Source organism: Pholcus phalangioides, unplaced genomic scaffold (genome assembly GCF_987345545.1).
Source record: "Pholcus phalangioides strain wild (caught in Gottingen) unplaced genomic scaffold, Ppha-v1.0 ptg000008l_1, whole genome shotgun sequence".
Classification (NCBI taxonomy): Eukaryota; Metazoa; Arthropoda; class Arachnida; order Araneae; family Pholcidae; genus Pholcus; species Pholcus phalangioides.
This window is the reverse complement of record NW_028301601.1, coordinates 12,841,087-12,863,456: the sequence shown is the minus strand read 5'-3', so window position 1 is coordinate 12,863,456 and position 22,370 is coordinate 12,841,087. Positions and strand designations below refer to the sequence as shown.

Genomic DNA, 22,370 nt, shown 5'->3' with positions numbered 1-22,370 from the left:
CGACGTGTAGGCGAGCATTCGATGCAAGCATGAAAATCCCATTAACTAAACTCTGTCAAGTGACACCACACTGAAATAATAAAACGCTTCACATCTAAGCCCGTTCGATGGTACCACCGAACCTCTTTGGAAAGGGCCGGTATCACCGGAATGGTATCCCTGTAGTGCTTTCCACCACCCTACACGATTTTCGGAAGGAGCGAAAAACCCTCAGACACTCCGTCAAGAGCACCGGAATGATTCTTGACTCGCGAATCCAAACGGTTCGTCGATCGGGACAAGAGGGCCATTGCCCGCTCAACACAGAAGTCCTGTTTGGACCGGTCGACGTGTAGGCGAGCATTCGATGCCAGCATGAAACACCCATTAACTAATGTTTTTGAAGTGAACCCAGAGGAAAATGTTTAAATGCTTTATATATAAACTCGTACGAGCATACCGTTACTTTACTTTACTGCCAGACGTAGTCCACCGCATATAAGTCATAGATACAAGAGCATTTCTAAGATTTGACAAGCCCAGAAACCTAATGGGGGAGAACCACTCAGAATAAGTTATCGCCCGTACTACACCTTTGGGATGTCAAGAGCGATCGTAAATGACAGCAGACCCGTGACAGTCTACCTGACGGCTTGACACTCATGAGGCAAAGTCTCACGTCATCATCGTGGTTTGAGATAAGAGAATCCGTAAGACACGAACTCAGAAATCATAACACAGTTATAATCCCATGAAATATGATATTTATACGAATATACAAACGAACCTCTTCGGAAGGGGCCCGAATCATTGGAATGGTATCCGTTTCGAGCTTTCCACCTCGCTACACGATTTTTGGGACAGAAAAAGCCTCAGACACGCCGTCAATTTCACCGGGATGATTCTTGACTCGCGAATCCAAACGGTTCGTCGATCGGGACAAGAAGGCCCTTGCCCGCTCAACACAGAAGCCCTGTTTACATCGGTCGACGTGTAGGCGAGCATTCGATGCAAGCATGAAAATCCCATTAACTAAACTCTGTCAAGTGACACCACACTGAAATCATAAAACGCAAAACGCTTCACATCTAAGCCCGTTCGAGGGTACCACCGAACCTCTTTGAAAGGGGCCCGTATCACCGGACTGGTATCCCTCTAGTGCTTTCGACCACCCTACACGATTTTCGGAAGGAGTGAAAAAGCCTCAGCCTTTCCGTCATGAACACCGGGATGATTCTTGACTCGCGAATCCAAACGGTTCGTCGATCGGGACAGGAAGGCCCTTGCCCGCTCAACACAGAAGCCCTCTTTAGACCGGTCGACGTGTAGGCGAGCATTCGATGCAAGTATGAAACACCCATTAACTAAATTCTGCAAGTGACCCCACACTGAAATAATAAAACGCTTCACATCTAAGCCCGTTCGAGGGTACCACCGAACCTCTTTGAAAGGGGCCCGTATCACCGGACTGGTATCCCTCTAGTGCTTTCGACCACCCTACACGATTTTCGGAAGGAGTGAAAAAGCCTCAGACACTCCGTCATGAACACCGGGATGATTCTTGACTCGCGAATCCAAACGGTTCGTCGATCGGGACAAGAAGGCCCTTGCCCGCTCAACACAGAAGCCCTGTTTAGACCGGTCGACGTGTAGGCGAGCATTCGATGCAAGCATGAAAATCCCATTAACTAAACTCTGTCAAGTGACCCCACACTGAAATAATAAAACGCTTCACATCTAAGCCCGTTCGAGGGTACCACCGAACCTCTTTGGAAGGGGTCCGTATCACCGGACTGGTATCCCTCTAGTGCTTTCCACCACCCTACTCGATTTTCGGAAGGAGCGAAAAAGCCTCAGACACTCCGTCAAGAGCACCGGAATGATTCTTGACTCGCGAATCCAAACGGTTCGTCGATCGGGACAAGAGGGCCATTGCCCGCTCAACACAGAAGTCCTGTTTGGACCGGTCGACGTGTAGGCGAGCATTCGATGCCAGCATGAAACACCCATTAACTAATGTTTTTGAAGTGAACCCAGAGGAAAATGTTTAAATGCTTTATATATAAACTCGTACGAGCATACCGTTACTTTACTTTACTGCCAGACGTAGTCCACCGCATATAAGACATAGATACAAGAGCATTTCTAAGATTTGACAAGCCCAGAAACCTAATGGGGGAGAACCACTCAGAATAAGTTATCGCCCGTACTACACCTTTGGGATGTCAAGAGCGATCGTAAATGACAGCAGACCCGTGACAGTGTACCTGACGGCTTGACACTCATGAGGCAAAGTCTCACGTCATCATCGTGGTTTGAGATAAGAGAATCCGTAAGACACGAACTCAGAAATCATAACACAGTTATAATCCCATGAAATATGATATTTATACGAATATACAAACACACCTCTTCGGAAGGGGCCCGAATCATTGGAATGGTATCCGTTTCGAGCTTTCCACCACGCTACACGATTTTTGGGACAGAAAAAGCCTCAGACACGCCGTCAATTTCACCGGGATGATTCTTGACTCGCGAATCCAAACGGTTCGTCGATCGGGACAAGAAGGCCCTTGCCCGCTCAACACAGAAGCCCTGTTTAGACCGGTCGACGTGTAGGCGAGCATTCGATGCAAGCAGGAAACACCCATTAACTAAAATCTGCCAAGTGACCCCACACTGAAATAATAAAACGCTTCACATCTAAGCCCGTTCGAGGGTACCACCGAACCTCTTTGAAAGGGGCCCGTATCACCGGAATGGTATCCCTGTAGTGCTTTCCACCACCCTACACGATTTTCGGAAGGAGCGAAAAACCCTCAGACACTCCGTCAAGAGCACCGGAATGATTCTTGACTCGCGAATCCAAACGGTTCGTCGATCGGGACAAGAGGGCCATTGCCCGCTCAACACAGAAGTCCTGTTTGGACCGGTCGACGTGTAGGCGAGCATTCGATGCCAGCATGAAACACCCATTAACTAATGTTTTTGAAGTGAACCCAGAGGAAAATGTTTAAATGCTTTATATATAAACTCGTACGAGCATACCGTTACTTTACTTTACTGCCAGACGTAGTCCACCGCATATAAGTCATAGATACAAGAGCATTTCTAAGATTTGACAAGCCCAGAAACCTAATGGGGGAGAACCACTCAGAATAAGTTATCGCCCGTACTACACCTTTGGGATGTCAAGAGCGATCGTAAATGACAGCAGACCCGTGACAGTCTACCTGACGGCTTGACACTCATGAGGCAAAGTCTCACGTCATCATCGTGGTTTGAGATAAGAGAATCCGTAAGACACGAACTCAGAAATCATAACACAGTTATAATCCCATGAAATATGATATTTATACGAATATACAAACAAACCTCTTCGGAAGGGGCCCGAATCATTGGAATGGTATCCGTTTCGAGCTTTCCACCACGCTACACGATTTTTGGGACAGAAAAAGCCTCAGACACGCCGTCAATTTCACCGGGATGATTCTTGACTCGCGAATCCAAACGGTTCGTCGATCGGGACAAGAAGGCCCTTGCCCGCTCAACACAGAAGCCCTGTTTACATCGGTCGACGTGTAGGCGAGCATTCGATGCAAGCATGAAAATCCCATTAACTAAACTCTGTCAAGTGACACCACACTGAAATCATAAAACGCAAAACGCTTCACATCTAAGCCCGTTCGAGGGTACCACCGAACCTCTTTGAAAGGGGCCCGTATCACCGGACTGGTATCCCTCTAGTGCTTTCGACCACCCTACACGATTTTCGGAAGGAGTGAAAAAGCCTCAGCCTTTCCGTCATGAACACCGGGATGATTCTTGACTCGCGAATCCAAACGGTTCGTCGATCGGGACAGGAAGGCCCTTGCCCGCTCAACACAGAAGCCCTCTTTAGACCGGTCGACGTGTAGGCGAGCATTCGATGCAAGCATGAAACACCCATTAACTAAATTCTGCAAGTGACCCCACACTGAAATAATAAAACGCTTCACATCTAAGCCCGTTCGAGGGTACCACCGAACCTCTTTGAAAGGGGCCCGTATCACCGGACTGGTATCCCTCTAGTGCTTTCGACCACCCTACACGATTTTCGGAAGGAGTGAAAAAGCCTCAGACACTCCGTCATGAACACCGGGATGATTCTTGACTCGCGAATCCAAACGGTTCGTCGATCGGGACAAGAAGGCCCTTGCCCGCTCAACACAGAAGCCCTGTTTAGACCGGTCGACGTGTAGGCGAGCATTCGATGCAAGCATGAAAATCCCATTAACTAAACTCTGTCAAGTGACCCCACACTGAAATAATAAAACGCTTCACATCTAAGCCCGTTCGAGGGTACCACCGAACCTCTTTGGAAAGGGCCGGTATCACCGGAATGGTATCCCTGTAGTGCTTTCCACCACCCTACACGATTTTCGGAAGGAGCGAAAAACCCTCAGACACTCCGTCAAGAGCACCGGAATGATTCTTGACTCGCGAATCCAAACGGTTCGTCGATCGGGACAAGAGGGCCATTGCCCGCTCAACACAGAAGTCCTGTTTGGACCGGTCGACGTGTAGGCGAGCATTCGATGCCAGCATGAAACACCCATTAACTAATGTTTTTGAAGTGAACCCAGAGGAAAATGTTTAAATGCTTTATATATAAACTCGTACGAGCATACCGTTACTTTACTTTACTGCCAGACGTAGTCCACCGCATATAAGACATAGATACAAGAGTATTTCTAAGATTTGACAAGCCCAGAAACCTAATGGGGGAGAACCACTCAGAATAAGTTATCGCCCGTACTACACCTTTGGGATGTCAAGAGCGATCGTAAATGACAGCAGACCCGTGACAGTGTACCTGACGGCTTGACACTCATGAGGCAAAGTCTCACGTCATCATCGTGGTTTGAGATAAGAGAATCCGTAAGACACGAACTCAGAAATCATAACACAGTTATAATCCCATGAAATATGATATTTATACGAATATACAAACACACCTCTTCGGAAGGGGCCCGAATCATTGGAATGGTATCCGTTTCGAGCTTTCCACCACGCTACACGATTTTTGGGACAGAAAAAGCCTCAGACACGCCGTCAATTTCACCGGGATGATTCTTGACTCGCGAATCCAAACGGTTCGTCGATCGGGACAAGAAGGCCCTTGCCCGCTCAACACAGAAGCCCTGTTTAGACCGGTCGACGTGTAGGCGAGCATTCGATGCAAGCAGGAAACACCCATTAACTAAAATCTGCCAAGTGACCCCACACTGAAATAATAAAACGCTTCACATCTAAGCCCGTTCGAGGGTACCACCGAACCTCTTTGGAAGGGGCCCGTATCACCGGACTGGTATCCCTCTAGTGCTTTCCACCACCCTACACGATTTTCGGAAGGAGCGAAAAAGCCTCAGACACCCCGTCAAGAACACCGGGATGATTCTTGACTCGCGAATCCAAACGGTTCGTCGATCGGGACAGGAAGGCCCTTGCCCGCTCAACACAGAAGCCCTGTTTAGACCGGTCGACGTGTAGGCGAGCATTCGATGCAAGCATGAAAATCCCATTAACTAAACTCTGTCAAGTGACCCCACACTGAAATAATAAAACGCTTCACATCTAAGCCCGTTCGAGGGTACCACCGAACCTCTTTGAAAGGGGCCCGTATCACCGGACTGGTATCCCTCTAGTGCTTTCGACCACCCTACACGATTTTCGGAAGGAGTGAAAAAGCATCAGACACTCCGTCATGAACACCGGGATGATTCTTGACTCGCGAATCCAAACGGTTCGTCGATCGGGACAAGAAGGCCCTTGCCCGCTCAACAAAGAAGCCCTGTTTAGACCGGTCGAAGTGTAGGCGAGCATTCGATGCAAGCATGAAAATCCCATTAACTAAACTCTGTCAAGTGACCCCACACTGAAAAAATAAAACGCTTCAGATCTAAGCCCGTTCGAGGGTACCACCGAACCTCTTTGGAAGGGGTCCGTATCACCGGACTGGTATCCCTCTAGTGCTTTCCACCACCCTACTCGATTTTCGGAAGGAGCGAAAAAGCCTCAGACACTCCGTCAAGAACACCGGGATGATTCTTGACTCGCGAATCCAAACGGTTCGTCGATCGGGACAAGAAGGCCCTTGCCCGCTGAACACAGAAGCCCTGTTTAGACCGGTCGACGTGTAGGCGAGCATTCGATGCCAGCATGAAACACCCATTAACTAATGTTTTTGAAGTGGACCCAGAGGAAAATGTTTAAATGCTTTATATATAAACTCGTACGAGCATACGGTTACCTTACTTTACTGCCAGACGTAGTCCACCGCATATAAGACATAGATACAAGAGCATTTCTAAGATTTGACAAGCCCAGAAACCTAATGGGGGAAAACCACTCAGAATAAGTTATCGCCCGTACTACACCTTTGGGATGTCAGGAGCGATCGTAAATGACCGCAGACCCGTGACAGTCTACCTGACGGCTTGACACTCATGAGGCAAAGTCTCACGTCATCATCGTGGTTTGAGATAAGAGAATCCGTAAGACACGAACTCAGAAATCATAACACAGTTATAATCCCATGAAATATGATATTTATACGAATATACAAACGAACCTCTTCGGAAGGGGCCCGAATCATTGGAATGGTATCCGTTTCGAGCTTTCCACCACGCTACACGATTTTTGGGACAGAAAAAACCTCAGACACTCCGTCAAGATCACCGGGATGATTCTTGACTCGCGAATCCAAACGGTTCGTCGATCGGGACAAGAAGGCCCTTGCCCGCTGAACACAGAAGCCCTGTTTAGACCGGTCGACGTGTAGGCGAGCATTCGATGCAAGCAGGAAACACCCATTAACTAAAATCTGCCAAGTGACCCCACACTGAAATAATAAAACGCTTCACATCTAAGCCCGTTCGAGGGTACCACCGAACCTCTTTGAAAGGGGCCCGTATCACCGGACTGGTATCCCTCTAGTGCTTTCGACCACCCTACACGATTTTCGGAAGGAGCGAAAAAGCCTCAGACACTCCGTCAAGAACACCGGGATGATTCTTGACTCGCGAATCCAAACGGTTCGTCGATCGGGACAAGAAGGCCCTTGCCCGCTGAACACAGAAGCCCTGTTTAGACCGGTCGACGTGTAGGCGAGCATTCGATGCCAGCATGAAACACCCATTAACTAATGTTTTTGAAGTGGACCCAGAGGAAAATGTTTAAATGCTTTATATATAAACTCGTACGAGCATACGGTTACCTAACTTTACTGCCAGACGTAGTCCACCGCATATAAGACATAGATACAAGAGCATTTCTAAGATTTGACAAGCCCAGAAACCTAATGGGGGAAAACCACTCAGAATAAGTTATCGCCCGTACTACACCTTTGGGATGTCAGGAGCGATCGTAAATGACCGCAGACCCGTGACAGTCTACCTGACGGCTTGACACTCATGAGGCAAAGTCTCACGTCATCATCGTGGTTTGAGATAAGAGAATCCGTAAGACACGAACTCAGAAATCATAACACAGTTATAATCCCATGAAATATGATATTTATACGAATATACAAACGAACCTCTTCGGAAGAGGCCCGAATCATTGGAATGGTATCCGTTTCGAGCTTTCCACCACGCTACACGATTTTTGGGACAGAAAAAGCCTCAGACACTCCGTCAAGATCACCGGGATGATTCTTGACTCGCGAATCCAAACGGTTCGTTGATCGGGACAAGAAGGCCCTTGCCCGCTCAACACAGAAGCCCTGTTTAGACCGGTCGACGTGTAGGCGAGCATTCGATGCAAGCAGGAAACACCCATTAACTAAAATCTGCCAAGTGACCCCACACTGAAATAATAAAACGCTTCACATCTAAGCCCGTTCGGGGGTACCACCGAATCTCTTTGGAAGGGGCCCGTATCACCGGACTGGTATCCCTCTAGTGCTTTCCACCACCCTACACGATTTTCGGAAGGAGCGAAAAAGCCTCAGACACTCCGTCAAGAACACCGGGATGATTCTTGACTCGCGAATCCAAACGGTTCGTCGATCGGCACAGGAAGGCCCTTGCCCGCTCAACACAGAAGCCCTGTTTAGACCGGTCGACGTGTAGGCGAGCATTCGATGCAAGCATGAAAATCCCATTAACTAAACTCTGTCAAGTGACCCCACACTGAAATAATAAAACGCTTCACATCTAAGCCCGTTCGAGGGTACCACCGAACCTCTTTGGAAAGGGCCGGTATCACCGGAATGGTATCCCTGTAGTGCTTTCCACCACCCTACACGATTTTCGGAAGGAGCGAAAAACCCTCAGACACTCCGTCAAGAGCACCGGAATGATTCTTGACTCGCGAATCCAAACGGTTCGTCGATCGGGACAAGAGGGCCATTGCCCGCTCAACACAGAAGTCCTGTTTGGACCGGTCGACGTGTAGGCGAGCATTCGATGCCAGCATGAAACACCCATTAACTAATGTTTTTGAAGTGAACCCAGAGGAAAATGTTTAAATGCTTTATATATAAACTCGTACGAGCATACCGTTACTTTACTTTACTGCCAGACGTAGTCCACCGCATATAAGACATAGATACAAGAGCATTTCTAAGATTTGACAAGCCCAGAAACCTAATGGGGGAGAACCACTCAGAATAAGTTATCGCCCGTACTACACCTTTGGGATGTCAAGAGCGATCGTAAATGACAGCAGACCCGTGACAGTGTACCTGACGGCTTGACACTCATGAGGCAAAGTCTCACGTCATCATCGTGGTTTGAGATAAGAGAATCCGTAAGACACGAACTCAGAAATCATAACACAGTTATAATCCCATGAAATATGATATTTATACGAATATACAAACACACCTCTTCGGAAGGGGCCCGAATCATTGGAATGGTATCCGTTTCGAGCTTTCCACCACGCTACACGATTTTTGGGACAGAAAAAGCCTCAGACACGCCGTCAATTTCACCGGGATGATTCTTGACTCGCGAATCCAAACGGTTCGTCGATCGGGACAAGAAGGCCCTTGCCCGCTCAACACAGAAGCCCTGTTTAGACCGGTCGACGTGTAGGCGAGCATTCGATGCAAGCAGGAAACACCCATTAACTAAAATCTGCCAAGTGACCCCACACTGAAATAATAAAACGCTTCACATCTAAGCCCGTTCGAGGGTACCACCGAACCTCTTTGGAAGGGGCCCGTATCACCGGACTGGTATCCCTCTAGTGCTTTCCACCACCCTACACGATTTTCGGAAGGAGCGAAAAACCCTCAGACACTCCGTCAAGAACACCGGGATGATTCTTGACTCGCGAATCCAAACGGTTCGTAGATCGGGACAGGAAGGCCCTTGCCCGCTCAACACAGAAGCGCTGTTTAGACCGGTCGACGTGTAGGCTAGTATTCGATGCAAGCATGAAAATCCCATTAACTAAACTCTGTCAAGTGACCCCACACTGAAATAATAAAACGCTTCACATCTAAGCCCGTTCGAGGGTACCACCGAACCTCTTTGAAAGGGGCCCGTATCACCGGACTGGTATCCCTCTAGTGCTTTCGACCACCCTACACGATTTTCGGAAGGAGTGAAAAAGCATCAGACACTCCGTCATGAACACCGGGATGATTCTTGACTCGCGAATCCAAACGGTTCGTCGATCGGGACAAGAAGGCCCTTGCCCGCTCAACACAGAAGCCCTGTTTAGACCGGTCGAAGTGTAGGCGAGCATTCGATGCAAGCATGAAAATCCCATTAACTAAACTCTGTCAAGTGACCCCACACTGAAAAAATAAAACGCTTCAGATCTAAGCCCGTTCGAGGGTACCACCGAATCTCTTTGGAAGGGGTCCGTATCACCGGACTGGTATCCCTCTAGTGCTTTCCACCACCCTACTCGATTTTCGGAAGGAGCGAAAAAGCCTCAGACACTCCGTCAAGAACACCTGGATGATTCTTGACTCGCGAATCCAAACGGTTCGTCGATCGGGACAAGAAGGCCATTGCCCGCTGAACACAGAAGCCCTGTTTAGACCGGTCGACGTGTAGGCGAGCATTCGATGCCAGCATGAAACACCCATTAACTAATGTTTTTGAAGTGGACCCAGAGGAAAATGTTTAAATGCTTTATATATAAACTCGTACGAGCATACGGTTACCTTACTTTACTGCCAGACGTAGTCCACCGCATATAAGACATAGATACAAGAGCATTTCTAAGATTTGACAAGCCCAGAAACCTAATGGGGGGAAACCACTCAGAATAAGTTATCGCCCGTACTACACCTTTGGGATGTCAGGAGAGATCGTAAATGACCGCAGACCCGTGACAGTCTACCTGACGGCTTGACACTCATGAGGCAAAGTCTCACGTCATCATCGTGGTTTGAGATAAGAGAATCCGTAAGACACGAACTCAGAAATCATAACACAGTTATAATCCCATGAAATATGATATTTATACGAATATACAAACGAACCTCTTCGGAAGGGGCCCGAATCATTGGAATGGTATCCGTTTCAAGCTTTCCACCAAGCTACACGATTTTTGGGACAGAAAAAGCCTCAGACACGCCGTCAATTTCACCGGGATGATTCTTGACTCGCGAATCCAAACGGTTCGTCGATCGGGACAAGAAGGCCCTTGCCCTCTCAACACAGAAGCCCTGTTTAGACCGGTCGACGTGTAGGCGAGCATTCGATGCAAGCAGGAAACACCCATTAACTAAGATCTGCCAAGTGACCCCACACTGAAATAATAAAACGCTTCACATCTAAGCCCGTTCGAGGGTACCACCGAATCTCTTTGGAAGGGGCCCGTATCACCGGACTGGTATCCCTCTAGTGCTTTCCACCACCCTACACGATTTTCGGAAGGAGCGAAAAAGCCTCAGACACTCCGTCATGAGCACCGGGATGATTCTTGACTCGCGAATCCAAACGGTTCGTCGATCGGGACAAGAAGGCCCTTGCCCGCTGAACACAGAAGCCCTGTTTAGACCGGTCGACGTGTAGGCGAGCATTCGATGCAAGCATGAAAATCCCATTAACTAAATTCTGCAAGTGACCCCACACTGAAATAATAAAACGCTTCACATCTAAGCCCGTTCGAGGGTACCACCGAACCTCTTTGGAAGGGGCCCGTATCACCGGACTGGTATCCCTCTAGTGCTTTCGACCTCCCTATACGATTTTCGGAAGGAGTGAAAAAGCCTCAGACACTCCGTCATGAACACCGGGATGATTCTTGACTCGCGAATCCAAACGGTTCGTCGATCGGGACAAGAAGGCCCTTGCCCGCTCAACACAGAAGCCCTGTTTAGACCGGTCGACGTGTAGGCGAGCATTCGATGCAAGCATGAAACACCCATTAACTAAATTCTGCAAGTGACCCCACACTGAAATAATAAAACGCTTCACATCTAAGCCCGTTCGAGGGTACCACCGAACCTCTTTGAAAGGGGCCCGTATCACCGGACTGGTATCCCTCTAGTGCTTTCGACCACCCTACACGATTTTCGGAAGGAGTGAAAAAGCCTCAGACACTCCGTCATGAACACCGGGATGATTCTTGACTCGCGAATCCAAACGGTTCGTCGATCGGGACAAGAAGGCCCTTGCCCGCTCAACACAGAAGCCCTGTTTAGACCGGTCGACGTGTAGGCGAGCATTCGATGCAAGCATGAAAATCCCATTAACTAAACTCTGTCAAGTGACCCCACACTGAAATAATAAAACGCTTCACATCTAAGCCCGTTCGAGGGTACCACCGAACCTCTTTGGAAAGGGCCGGTATCACCGGAATGGTATCCCTGTAGTGCTTTCCACCACCCTACACGATTTTCGGAAGGAGCGAAAAACCCTCAGACACTCCGTCAAGAGCACCGGAATGATTCTTGACTCGCGAATCCAAACGGTTCGTCGATCGGGACAAGAGGGCCATTGCCCGCTCAACACAGAAGTCCTGTTTGGACCGGTCGACGTGTAGGCGAGCATTCGATGCCAGCATGAAACACCCATTAACTAATGTTTTTGAAGTGAACCCAGAGGAAAATGTTTAAATGCTTTATATATAAACTCGTACGAGCATACCGTTACTTTACTTTACTGCCAGACGTAGTCCACCGCATATAAGACATAGATACAAGAGTATTTCTAAGATTTGACAAGCCCAGAAACCTAATGGGGGAGAACCACTCAGAATAAGTTATCGCCCGTACTACACCTTTGGGATGTCAAGAGCGATCGTAAATGACAGCAGACCCGTGACAGTGTACCTGACGGCTTGACACTCATGAGGCAAAGTCTCACGTCATCATCGTGGTTTGAGATAAGAGAATCCGTAAGACACGATCTCAGAAATCATAACACAGTTATAATCCCATGAAATATGATATTTATACGAATATACAAACACACCTCTTCGGAAGGGGCCCGAATCATTGGAATGGTATCCGTTTCGAGCTTTCCACCACGCTACACGATTTTTGGGACAGAAAAAGCCTCAGACACGCCGTCAATTTCACCGGGATGATTCTTGACTCGCGAATCCAAACGGTTCGTCGATCGGGACAAGAAGGCCCTTGCCCGCTCAACACAGAAGCCCTGTTTAGACCGGTCGACGTGTAGGCGAGCATTCGATGCAAGCAGGAAACACCCATTAACTAAAATCTGCCAAGTGACCCCACACTGAAATAATAAAACGCTTCACATCTAAGCCCGTTCGAGGGTACCACCGAACCTCTTTGGAAGGGGCCCGTATCACCGGACTGGTATCCCTCTAGTGCTTTCCACCACCCTACACGATTTTCGGAAGGAGCGAAAAAGCCTCAGACACCCCGTCAAGAACACCGGGATGATTCTTGACTCGCGAATCCAAACGGTTCGTCGATCGGGACAGGAAGGCCCTTGCCCGCTCAACACAGAAGCCCTGTTTAGACCGGTCGACGTGTAGGCGAGCATTCGATGCAAGCATGAAAATCCCATTAACTAAACTCTGTCAAGTGACCCCACACTGAAATAATAAAACGCTTCACATCTAAGCCCGTTCGAGGGTACCACCGAACCTCTTTGAAAGGGGCCCGTATCACCGGACTGGTATCCCTCTAGTGCTTTCGACCACCCTACACGATTTTCGGAAGGAGTGAAAAAGCATCAGACACTCCGTCATGAACACCGGGATGATTCTTGACTCGCGAATCCAAACGGTTCGTCGATCGGGACAAGAAGGCCCTTGCCCGCTCAACACAGAAGCCCTGTTTAGACCGGTCGAAGTGTAGGCGAGCATTCGATGCAAGCATGAAAATCCCATTAACTAAACTCTGTCAAGTGACCCCACACTGAAAAAATAAAACGCTTCAGATCTAAGCCCGTTCGAGGGTACCACCGAACCTCTTTGGAAGGGGTCCGTATCACCGGACTGGTATCCCTCTAGTGCTTTCCACCACCCTACTCGATTTTCGGAAGGAGCGAAAAAGCCTCAGACACTCCGTCAAGAACACCGGGATGATTCTTGACTCGCGAATCCAAACGGTTCGTCGATCGGGACAAGAAGGCCCTTGCCCGCTGAACACAGAAGCCCTGTTTAGACCGGTCGACGTGTAGGCGAGCATTCGATGCCAGCATGAAACACCCATTAACTAATGTTTTTGAAGTGGACCCAGAGGAAAATGTTTAAATGCTTTATATATAAACTCGTACGAGCATACGGTTACCTTACTTTACTGCCAGACGTAGTCCACCGCATATAAGACATAGATACAAGAGCATTTCTAAGATTTGACAAGCCCAGAAACCTAATGGGGGAAAACCACTCAGAATAAGTTATCGCCCGTACTACACCTTTGGGATGTCAGGAGCGATCGTAAATGACCGCAGACCCGTGACAGTCTACCTGACGGCTTGACACTCATGAGGCAAAGTCTCACGTCATCATCGTGGTTTGAGATAAGAGAATCCGTAAGACACGAACTCAGAAATCATAACACAGTTATAATCCCATGAAATATGATATTTATACGAATATACAAACGAACCTCTTCGGAAGAGGCCCGAATCATTGGAATGGTATCCGTTTCGAGCTTTCCACCACGCTACACGATTTTTGGGACAGAAAAAGCCTCAGACACTCCGTCAAGATCACCGGGATGATTCTTGACTCGCGAATCCAAACGGTTCGTTGATCGGGACAAGAAGGCCCTTGCCCGCTCAACACAGAAGCCCTGTTTAGACCGGTCGACGTGTAGGCGAGCATTCGATGCAAGCAGGAAACACCCATTAACTAAAATCTGCCAAGTGACCCCACACTGAAATAATAAAACGCTTCACATCTAAGCCCGTTCGAGGGTACCACCGAATCTCTTTGGAAGGGGCCCGTATCACCGGACTGGTATCCCTCTAGTGCTTTCCACCACCCTACACGATTTTCGGAAGGAGCGAAAAAGCCTCAGACACTCCGTCAAGAACACCGGGATGATTCTTGACTCGCGAATCCAAACGGTTCGTCGATCGGCACAGGAAGGCCCTTGCCCGCTCAACACAGAAGCCCTGTTTAGACCGGTCGACGTGTAGGCGAGCATTCGATGCAAGCATGAAAATCCCATTAACTAAACTCTGTCAAGTGACCCCACACTGAAATAATAAAACGCTTCACATCTAAGCCCGTTCGAGGGTACCACCGAACCTCTTTGGAAAGGGCCGGTATCACCGGAATGGTATCCCTGTAGTGCTTTCCACCACCCTACATGATTTTCGGAAGGAGCGAAAAACCCTCAGACACTCCGTCAAGAGCACCGGAATGATTCTTGACTCGCGAATCCAAACGGTTCGTCGATCGGGACAAGAGGGCCATTGCCCGCTCAACACAGAAGTCCTGTTTGGACCGGTCGACGTGTAGGCGAGCATTCGATGCCAGCATGAAACACCCATTAACTAATGTTTTTGAAGTGAACCCAGAGGAAAATGTTTAAATGCTTTATATATAAACTCGTACGAGCATACCGTTACTTTACTTTACTGCCAGACGTAGTCCACCGCATATAAGACATAGATACAAGAGCATTTCTAAGATTTGACAAGCCCAGAAACCTAATGGGGGAGAACCACTCAGAATAAGTTATCGCCCGTACTACACCTTTGGGATGTCAAGAGCGATCGTAAATGACAGCAGACCCGTGACAGTGTACCTGACGGCTTGACACTCATGAGGCAAAGTCTCACGTCATCATCGTGGTTTGAGATAAGAGAATCCGTAAGACACGAACTCAGAAATCATAACACAGTTATAATCCCATGAAATATGATATTTATACGAATATACAAACACACCTCTTCGGAAGGGGCCCGAATCATTGGAATGGTATCCGTTTCGAGCTTTCCACCACGCTACACGATTTTTGGGACAGAAAAAGCCTCAGACACGCCGTCAATTTCACCGGGATGATTCTTGACTCGCGAATCCAAACGGTTCGTCGATCGGGACAAGAAGGCCCTTGCCCGCTCAACACAGAAGCCCTGTTTAGACCGGTCGACGTGTAGGCGAGCATTCGATGCAAGCATGAAAATCCCATTAACTAAACTCTGTCAAGTGACACCACACTGAAATAATAAAACGCTTCACATCTAAGCCCGTTCGATGGTACCACCGAACCTCTTTGGAAAGGGCCGGTATCACCGGAATGGTATCCCTGTAGTGCTTTCCACCACCCTACACGATTTTCGGAAGGAGCGAAAAACCCTCAGACACTCCGTCAAGAGCACCGGAATGATTCTTGACTCGCGAATCCAAACGGTTCGTCGATCGGGACAAGAGGGCCATTGCCCGCTCAACACAGAAGTCCTGTTTGGACCGGTCGACGTGTAGGCGAGCATTCGATGCCAGCATGAAGCACCCATTAACTAATGTTTTTGAAGTGAACCCAGAGGAAAATGTTTAAATGCTTTATATATAAACTCGTACGAGCATACCGTTACTTTACTTTACTGCCAGACGTAGTCCACCGCATATAAGTCATAGATACAAGAGCATTTCTAAGATTTGAAGAGCCCAGAAACCTAATGGGGGAGAACCACTCAGAATAAGTTATCGCCCGTACTACACCTTTGGGATGTCAAGAGCGATCGTAAATGACAGCAGACCCGTGACAGTCTACCTGACGGCTTGACACTCATGAGGCAAAGTCTCACGTCATCATCGTGGTTTGAGATAAGAGAATCCGTAAGACACGAACTCAGAAATCATAACACAGTTATAATCCCATGAAATATGATATTTATACGAATATACAAACGAACCTCTTCGGAAGGGGCCCGAATCATTGGAATGGTATCCGTTTCGAGCTTTCCACCACGCTACACGATTTTTGGGACTGAAAAAGCCTCAGACACGCCGTCAATTTCACCGGGATGATTCTTGACTCGCGAATCCAAACGGTTCGTCGATCGGGACAAGAAGGCCCTTGCCCGCTCAACACAGAAGCCCTGTTTAGACCGGTCGACGTGTAGGCGAGCATTCGATGCAAGCATGAAAATCCCATTAACTAAACTCTGTCAAGTGACACCACACTGAAATCATAAAACGCTTCACATCTAAGCCCGTTCGAGGGTACCACCGAACCTCTTTGAAAGGGGCCCGTATCACCGGACTGGTATCCCTCTAGTGCTTTCGACCACCCTACACGATTTTCGGAAGGAGTGAAAAAGCCTCAGACACGCCGTCATGAACACCGGGATGATTCTTGACTCGCGAATCCAAACGGTTCGTCGATCGGGACAAGAAGGCCCTTGCCCGCTCAACACAGAAGCCCTGTTTAGACCGGTCGACGTGTAGGCGAGCATTCGATGCAAGCATGAAAATCCCATTAACTAAACTCTGTCAAGTGACCCCACACTGAAATAATAAAACGCTTCACATCTAAGCCCGTTCGAGGGTACCACCGAACCTCTTTGGAAAGGGCCGGTATCACCGGAATGGTATCCCTGTAGTGCTTTCCACCACCCTACACGATTTTCGGAAGGAGCGAAAAACCCTCAGACACTCCGTCAAGAGCACCGGAATGATTCTTGACTCGCGAATCCAAACGGTTCGTCGATCGGGACAAGAGGGCCATTGCCCGATCAACACAGAAGTCCTGTTTGGACCGGTCGACGTGTAGGCGAGCATTCGATGCCAGCATGAAGCACCCATTAACTAATGTTTTTGAAGTGAACCCAGAGGAAAATGTTTAAATGCTTTATATATAAACTCGTACGAGCATACGGTTACCTTACTTTACTGCCAGACGTAGTCCACCGCATATAAGACATAGATACAAGAGCATTTCTAAGATTTGACAAGCCCAGAAACCTAATGGGGGAAAACCACTCAGAATAAGTTATCGCCCGTACTACACCTTTGGGATGTCAGGAGCGATCGTAAATGACAGCAGACCCGTGACAGTCTACCTGACGGCTTGACACTCATGAGGCAAAGTCTCACGTCATCATCGTGGTTTGAGATAAGAGAATCCGTAAGACACGAACTCAGAAATCATAACACACTTATAATCCCATGAAATATGATATTTATACGAATATACAAACGAACCTCTTCGGAAGGGGCCCGAATCATTGGAATGGTATCCGTTTCGAGCTTTCCACCACGCTACACGATTTTTGGGACAGAAAAAGCCTCAGACACGCAGTCAATTTCACCGGGATGATTCTTGACTCGCGAATCCAAACGGTTCGTCGATCGGGACAAGAAGGCCCTTGCCCGCTCAACACAGAAGCCCTGTTTAGACCGGTCGACGTGTAGGCGAGCATTCGATGCAAGCATGAAAATCCCATTAACTAAACTCTGTCAAGTGACACCACACTGAAATCATAAAACGCTTCACATCTAAGCCCGTTCGAGGGTACCACCGAACCTCTTTGAAAGGGGCCCGTATCACCGGACTGGTATCCCTCTAGTGCTTTCGACCACCCTACACGATTTTCGGAAGGAGTGAAAAAGCCTCAGACACGCCGTCATGAACACCGGGATGATTCTTGACTCGCGAATCCAAACGGTTCGTCGATCGGGACAAGAAGGCCCTTGCCCGCTCAACACAGAAGCCCTGTTTAGACCGGTCGACGTGTAGGCGAGCATTCGATGCAAGCATGAAAATCCCATTAACTAAACTCTGTCAAGTGACCCCACACTGAAATAATAAAACGCTTCACATCTAAGCCCGTTCGAGGGTACCACCGAACCTCTTTGGAAAGGGCCGGTATCACCGGAATGGTATCCCTGTAGTGCTTTCCACCACCCTACACGATTTTCGGAAGGAGCGAAAAACCCTCAGACACTCCGTCAAGAGCACCGGAATGATTCTTGACTCGCGAATCCAAACGGTTCGTCGATCGGGACAAGAGGGCCATTGCCCGATCAACACAGAAGTCCTGTTTGGACCGGTCGACGTGTAGGCGAGCATTCGATGCCAGCATGAAGCACCCATTAACTAATGTTTATGAAGTGAACCCAGAGGAAAATGTTTAAATGCTTTATATATAAACTCGTACGAGCATACGGTTACCTTACTTTACTGCCAGACGTAGTCCACCGCATATAAGACATAGATACAAGAGCATTTCTAAGATTTGACAAGCCCAGAAACCTAATGGGGGAAAACCACTCAGAATAAGTTATCGCCCGTACTACACCTTTGGGATGTCAGGAGCGATCGTAAATGACAGCAGACCCGTGACAGTCTACCTGACGGCTTGACACTCATGAGGCAAAGTCTCACGTCATCATCGTGGTTTGAGATAAGAGAATCCGTAAGACACGAACTCAGAAATCATAACACACTTATAATCCCATGAAATATGATATTTATACGAATATACAAACGAACCTCTTCGGAAGGGGCCCGAATCATTGGAATGGTATCCGTTTCGAGCTTTCCACCACGCTACACGATTTTTGGGACAGAAAAAGCCTCAGACACGCAGTCAATTTCACCGGGATGATTCTTGACTCGCGAATCCAAACGGTTCGTCGATCGGGACAAGAAGGCCCTTGCCCGCTCAACACAGAAGCCCTGTTTAGACCGGTCGACGTGTAGGCGAGCATTCGATGCAAGCAGGAAACACCCATTAACTAAAATCTGCCAAGTGACCCCACACTGAAATAATAAAACGCTTCACATCTAAGCCCGTTCGAGGGTACCACCGAACCTCTTTGGAAGGGGCCCGTATCACCGGACTGGTATCCCTCTAGTGCTTTCCACCACCCTACACGATTTTCGGAAGGAGCGAAAAAGCCTCAGACACTCCGTCAAGAACACCGGGATGATTCTTGACTCGCGAATCCAAACGGTTCGTCGATCGGGACAGGAAGGCCCTCGCCCGCTCAACACAGAAGCCCTGTTTAGACCGGTCGACGTGTAGGCGAGCATTCGATGCAAGCATGAAAATCCCATTAACTAAACTCTGTCAAGTGACCCCACACTGAAAAAATAAAACGCTTCAGATCTAAGCCCGTTCGAAGGTACCACCGAACCTCTTTGGAAGGGGTCCGTATCACCGGACTGGTATCCCTGTAGTGCTTTCCACCACCCTACACGATTTTCGGAAGGAGCGAAAAACCCTCAGACACTCCGTCAAGAGCACCGGAATGATTCTTGACTCGCGAATCCAAACGGTTCGTCGATCGGGACAAGAGGGCCATTGCCCGCTCAACACAGAAGTCCTGTTTGGACCGGTCGACGTGTAGGCGAGCATTCGATGCCAGCATGAAACACCCATTAACTAATGTTTTTGAAGTGAACCCAGAGGAAAATGTTTAAATGCTTTATATATAAACTCGTACGAGCATACCGTTACTTTACTTTACTGCCAGACGTAGTCCATCGCATATAAGACATAGATACAAGAGCATTTCTAAGATTTGACAAGCCCAGAAACCTAATGGGGGAGAACCACTCAGAATAAGTTATCGCCCGTACTACACCTTTGGGATGTCAGGAGCGATCGTAAATGACAGCAGACCCGTGACAGTCTACCTGACGGCTTGACACTCATGAGGCAAAGTCTCACGTCATCATCGTGGTTTGAGATAAGAGAATCCGTAAGACAGGAACTCAGAAATCATAACACAGTTATAATCCCATGAAATATGATATTTATACGAATATACAAACGAACCTCTTCGGAAGGGGCCCGAATCATTGGAATGGTATCCGTTTCAAGCTTTCCACCACGCTACACGATTTTTGGGACAGAAAAAGCCTCAGACACGCCGTCAATTTCACCGGGATGATTCTTGACTCGCGAATCCAAACGGTTCGTCGATCGGGACAAGAAGGCCCTTGCCCGCTTAGACCGGTCGACGTGTAGGCGAGCATTCGATGCAAGCAGGAAACACCCATTAACTAAAATCTGCCAAGTGACCCCACACTGAAATAATAAAACGCTTCACATCTGAGCCCGTTCGAGGGTACCACCGAACCTCTTTGGAAGGGGCCCGTATCACCGGACTGGTATCCCTCTAGTGCTTTCGACCACCCTACACGATTTTCGGAAGGAGCGAAAAAGCCTCAGACACTCCGTCAAGAACACCGGGATGATTCTAGACACGCGAATCCAAACGGTTCGTCGATAGGGACAGGAAGGCCCTTGCCCGCTCAACACAGAAGCCATGTTTAGACCGGTCGACGTGTAGGCGAGCATTCGATGCAAGCATGAAAATCCCATTAACTAAACTCTGTCAAGTGACCCCACACTGAAATAATAAAACGCTTCACATCTAAGCCCGTTCGAGGGTACCACCGAACCTCTTTGGAAGGGGCCCGTATCACCGGACTGGTATCCCTCTAGTGCTTTCCACCACCGTACACGATTTTCGGAAGGAGCGAAAAAGCCTCAGACACTCCGTCAAGAACACCGGGATGATTCTTGACACGCGAATCCAAACGGTTCGTCGATCGGGACAGGAAGGCCCTTGCCCGCTCAACACAGAAGCCCTGTTTGGACCGGTCGACGTGTAGGCGAGCATTCGATGCAAGCATGAAAATCCCATTAACTAAACTCTGTCAAGTGACCCCACACTGAAATAATAAAACGCTTCACATCTAAGCCCGTTCGAGGGTACCACCGAACCTCTTTGGAAGGGTCCCGTATCACCGGACTGGTATCCCTCTAGTGCTTTCGACCACCCTACACGATTTTCGGAAGGAGCGAAAAAGCCTCAGACACTCCGTCATGAACACCGGGATGATTCTTGACTCGCGAATCCAATGGGTTCGTCGATCGGGACAAGAAGGCCCTTGCCCGCTCAACACAGAAGCCCTGTTTACACCGGTCGACGTGTAGGCGAGCATTCGATGCAAGCATGAAACACCCATTAACTAAATTCTGCAAGTGACCCCACACTGAAATAATAAAACGCTTCACATCTAAGCCCGTTCGAGGGTACCACCGAACCTCTTTGGAAGGGACTGGTATCCCTCTAGTGCTTTCCACCACCCTACACGATTTTCGGAAGGAGCGAAAAAGCCTCAGACACTCCGTCAAGAACACCGGGATGATTCTTGACTCGCGAATCCAAACGGATCGTCGATCGGGACAAGAAGGCCCTTGCCCGCTCAACACAGAAGCCTTGTTTAGACCGGTCGACGTGTAGGCGAGCATTCGATGCAAGCATGAAACACCCATTAACTAAATTCTGCAAGTGACCCCACACGGAAATAATAAAACGCTTCACATCTAAGCCCGTTCGAGGGTACCACCGAACCTCTTTGAAAGGGGCCCGTATCACCGGACTGGTATCCCTCTAGTGCTTTCGACCACCCTACACGATTTTCGGAAGGAGTGAAAAAGCCTCAGACACTCCGTCATGAACACCGGGATGATTCTTGACTCGCGAATCCAAACGTTTCGTCGATCGGGACAAGAAGGCCCTTGCCCGCTCAACACAGAAGCCCTGTTTAGACCGGTCGACGTGTAGGCGAGCATTCGATGCAAGCATGAAAATCCCATTAACTAAACTCTGTCAAGTGACCCCACACTGAAATAATAAAACGCTTCACATCTAAGCCCGTTCGAGGGTACCACCGAACCTCTTTGGAAAGGGCCGGTATCACCGGAATGGTATCCCTGTAGTGCTTTCCACCACCCTACACGATTTTCGGAAGGAGCGAAAAACCCTCAGACACTCCGTCAAGAGCACCGGAATGATTCTTGACTCGCGAATCCAAACGGTTCGTCGATCGGGACAAGAGGGCCATTGCCCGCTCAACACAGAAGTCCTGTTTGGACCGGTCGACGTGTAGGCGAGCATTCGCTGCCAGCATGAAACACCCATTAACTAATGTTTTTGAAGTGAACCCAGAGGAAAATGTTTAAATGCTTTATATATAAACTCGT

General features: G+C 48.6%; 15 non-coding genes across 15 annotated transcripts; all 15 read right to left on the bottom strand.

Moving 5' to 3' along the window:
* Nucleotides 1-539: 539 nt before the first annotated feature.
* LOC149083826 (small nucleolar RNA U3) lies at nt 540-745 on the bottom strand. Its single transcript, XR_016193073.1, has one exon. It is a non-coding gene; the product is annotated as a small nucleolar RNA U3 (small nucleolar RNA).
* Nucleotides 746-2,161: 1,416 nt separating this feature from the next.
* Nucleotides 2,162-2,367, bottom strand: LOC149083825 (small nucleolar RNA U3). Its single transcript, XR_016193100.1, has one exon. It is a non-coding gene; the product is annotated as a small nucleolar RNA U3 (small nucleolar RNA).
* Nucleotides 2,368-3,127: 760 nt separating this feature from the next.
* On the bottom strand, nt 3,128-3,333 carry LOC149083824 (small nucleolar RNA U3). Its single transcript, XR_016193072.1, has one exon. It is a non-coding gene; the product is annotated as a small nucleolar RNA U3 (small nucleolar RNA).
* A 1,416-nt stretch (nt 3,334-4,749) lies between these two features.
* On the bottom strand, nt 4,750-4,955 carry LOC149083823 (small nucleolar RNA U3). Its single transcript, XR_016193099.1, has one exon. It is a non-coding gene; the product is annotated as a small nucleolar RNA U3 (small nucleolar RNA).
* A 1,410-nt stretch (nt 4,956-6,365) lies between these two features.
* Nucleotides 6,366-6,571, bottom strand: LOC149083822 (small nucleolar RNA U3). The gene has a single exon (XR_016193109.1). It is a non-coding gene; the product is annotated as a small nucleolar RNA U3 (small nucleolar RNA).
* A 760-nt stretch (nt 6,572-7,331) lies between these two features.
* On the bottom strand, nt 7,332-7,537 carry LOC149083821 (small nucleolar RNA U3). The gene has a single exon (XR_016193108.1). It is a non-coding gene; the product is annotated as a small nucleolar RNA U3 (small nucleolar RNA).
* A 1,085-nt stretch (nt 7,538-8,622) lies between these two features.
* Nucleotides 8,623-8,828, bottom strand: LOC149083820 (small nucleolar RNA U3). The gene has a single exon (XR_016193098.1). It is a non-coding gene; the product is annotated as a small nucleolar RNA U3 (small nucleolar RNA).
* Nucleotides 8,829-10,238: 1,410 nt separating this feature from the next.
* Nucleotides 10,239-10,444, bottom strand: LOC149083819 (small nucleolar RNA U3). Its single transcript, XR_016193121.1, has one exon. It is a non-coding gene; the product is annotated as a small nucleolar RNA U3 (small nucleolar RNA).
* A 1,733-nt stretch (nt 10,445-12,177) lies between these two features.
* On the bottom strand, nt 12,178-12,383 carry LOC149083818 (small nucleolar RNA U3). The gene has a single exon (XR_016193085.1). It is a non-coding gene; the product is annotated as a small nucleolar RNA U3 (small nucleolar RNA).
* Nucleotides 12,384-13,793: 1,410 nt separating this feature from the next.
* Nucleotides 13,794-13,999, bottom strand: LOC149083817 (small nucleolar RNA U3). Its single transcript, XR_016193107.1, has one exon. It is a non-coding gene; the product is annotated as a small nucleolar RNA U3 (small nucleolar RNA).
* Nucleotides 14,000-15,084: 1,085 nt separating this feature from the next.
* Nucleotides 15,085-15,290, bottom strand: LOC149083816 (small nucleolar RNA U3). Its single transcript, XR_016193097.1, has one exon. It is a non-coding gene; the product is annotated as a small nucleolar RNA U3 (small nucleolar RNA).
* A 760-nt stretch (nt 15,291-16,050) lies between these two features.
* On the bottom strand, nt 16,051-16,256 carry LOC149083815 (small nucleolar RNA U3). The gene has a single exon (XR_016193071.1). It is a non-coding gene; the product is annotated as a small nucleolar RNA U3 (small nucleolar RNA).
* A 1,085-nt stretch (nt 16,257-17,341) lies between these two features.
* Nucleotides 17,342-17,547, bottom strand: LOC149083814 (small nucleolar RNA U3). The gene has a single exon (XR_016193079.1). It is a non-coding gene; the product is annotated as a small nucleolar RNA U3 (small nucleolar RNA).
* A 1,085-nt stretch (nt 17,548-18,632) lies between these two features.
* LOC149083813 (small nucleolar RNA U3) lies at nt 18,633-18,838 on the bottom strand. The gene has a single exon (XR_016193078.1). It is a non-coding gene; the product is annotated as a small nucleolar RNA U3 (small nucleolar RNA).
* A 1,085-nt stretch (nt 18,839-19,923) lies between these two features.
* On the bottom strand, nt 19,924-20,129 carry LOC149083812 (small nucleolar RNA U3). The gene has a single exon (XR_016193081.1). It is a non-coding gene; the product is annotated as a small nucleolar RNA U3 (small nucleolar RNA).
* Nucleotides 20,130-22,370: the final 2,241 nt, after the last annotated feature.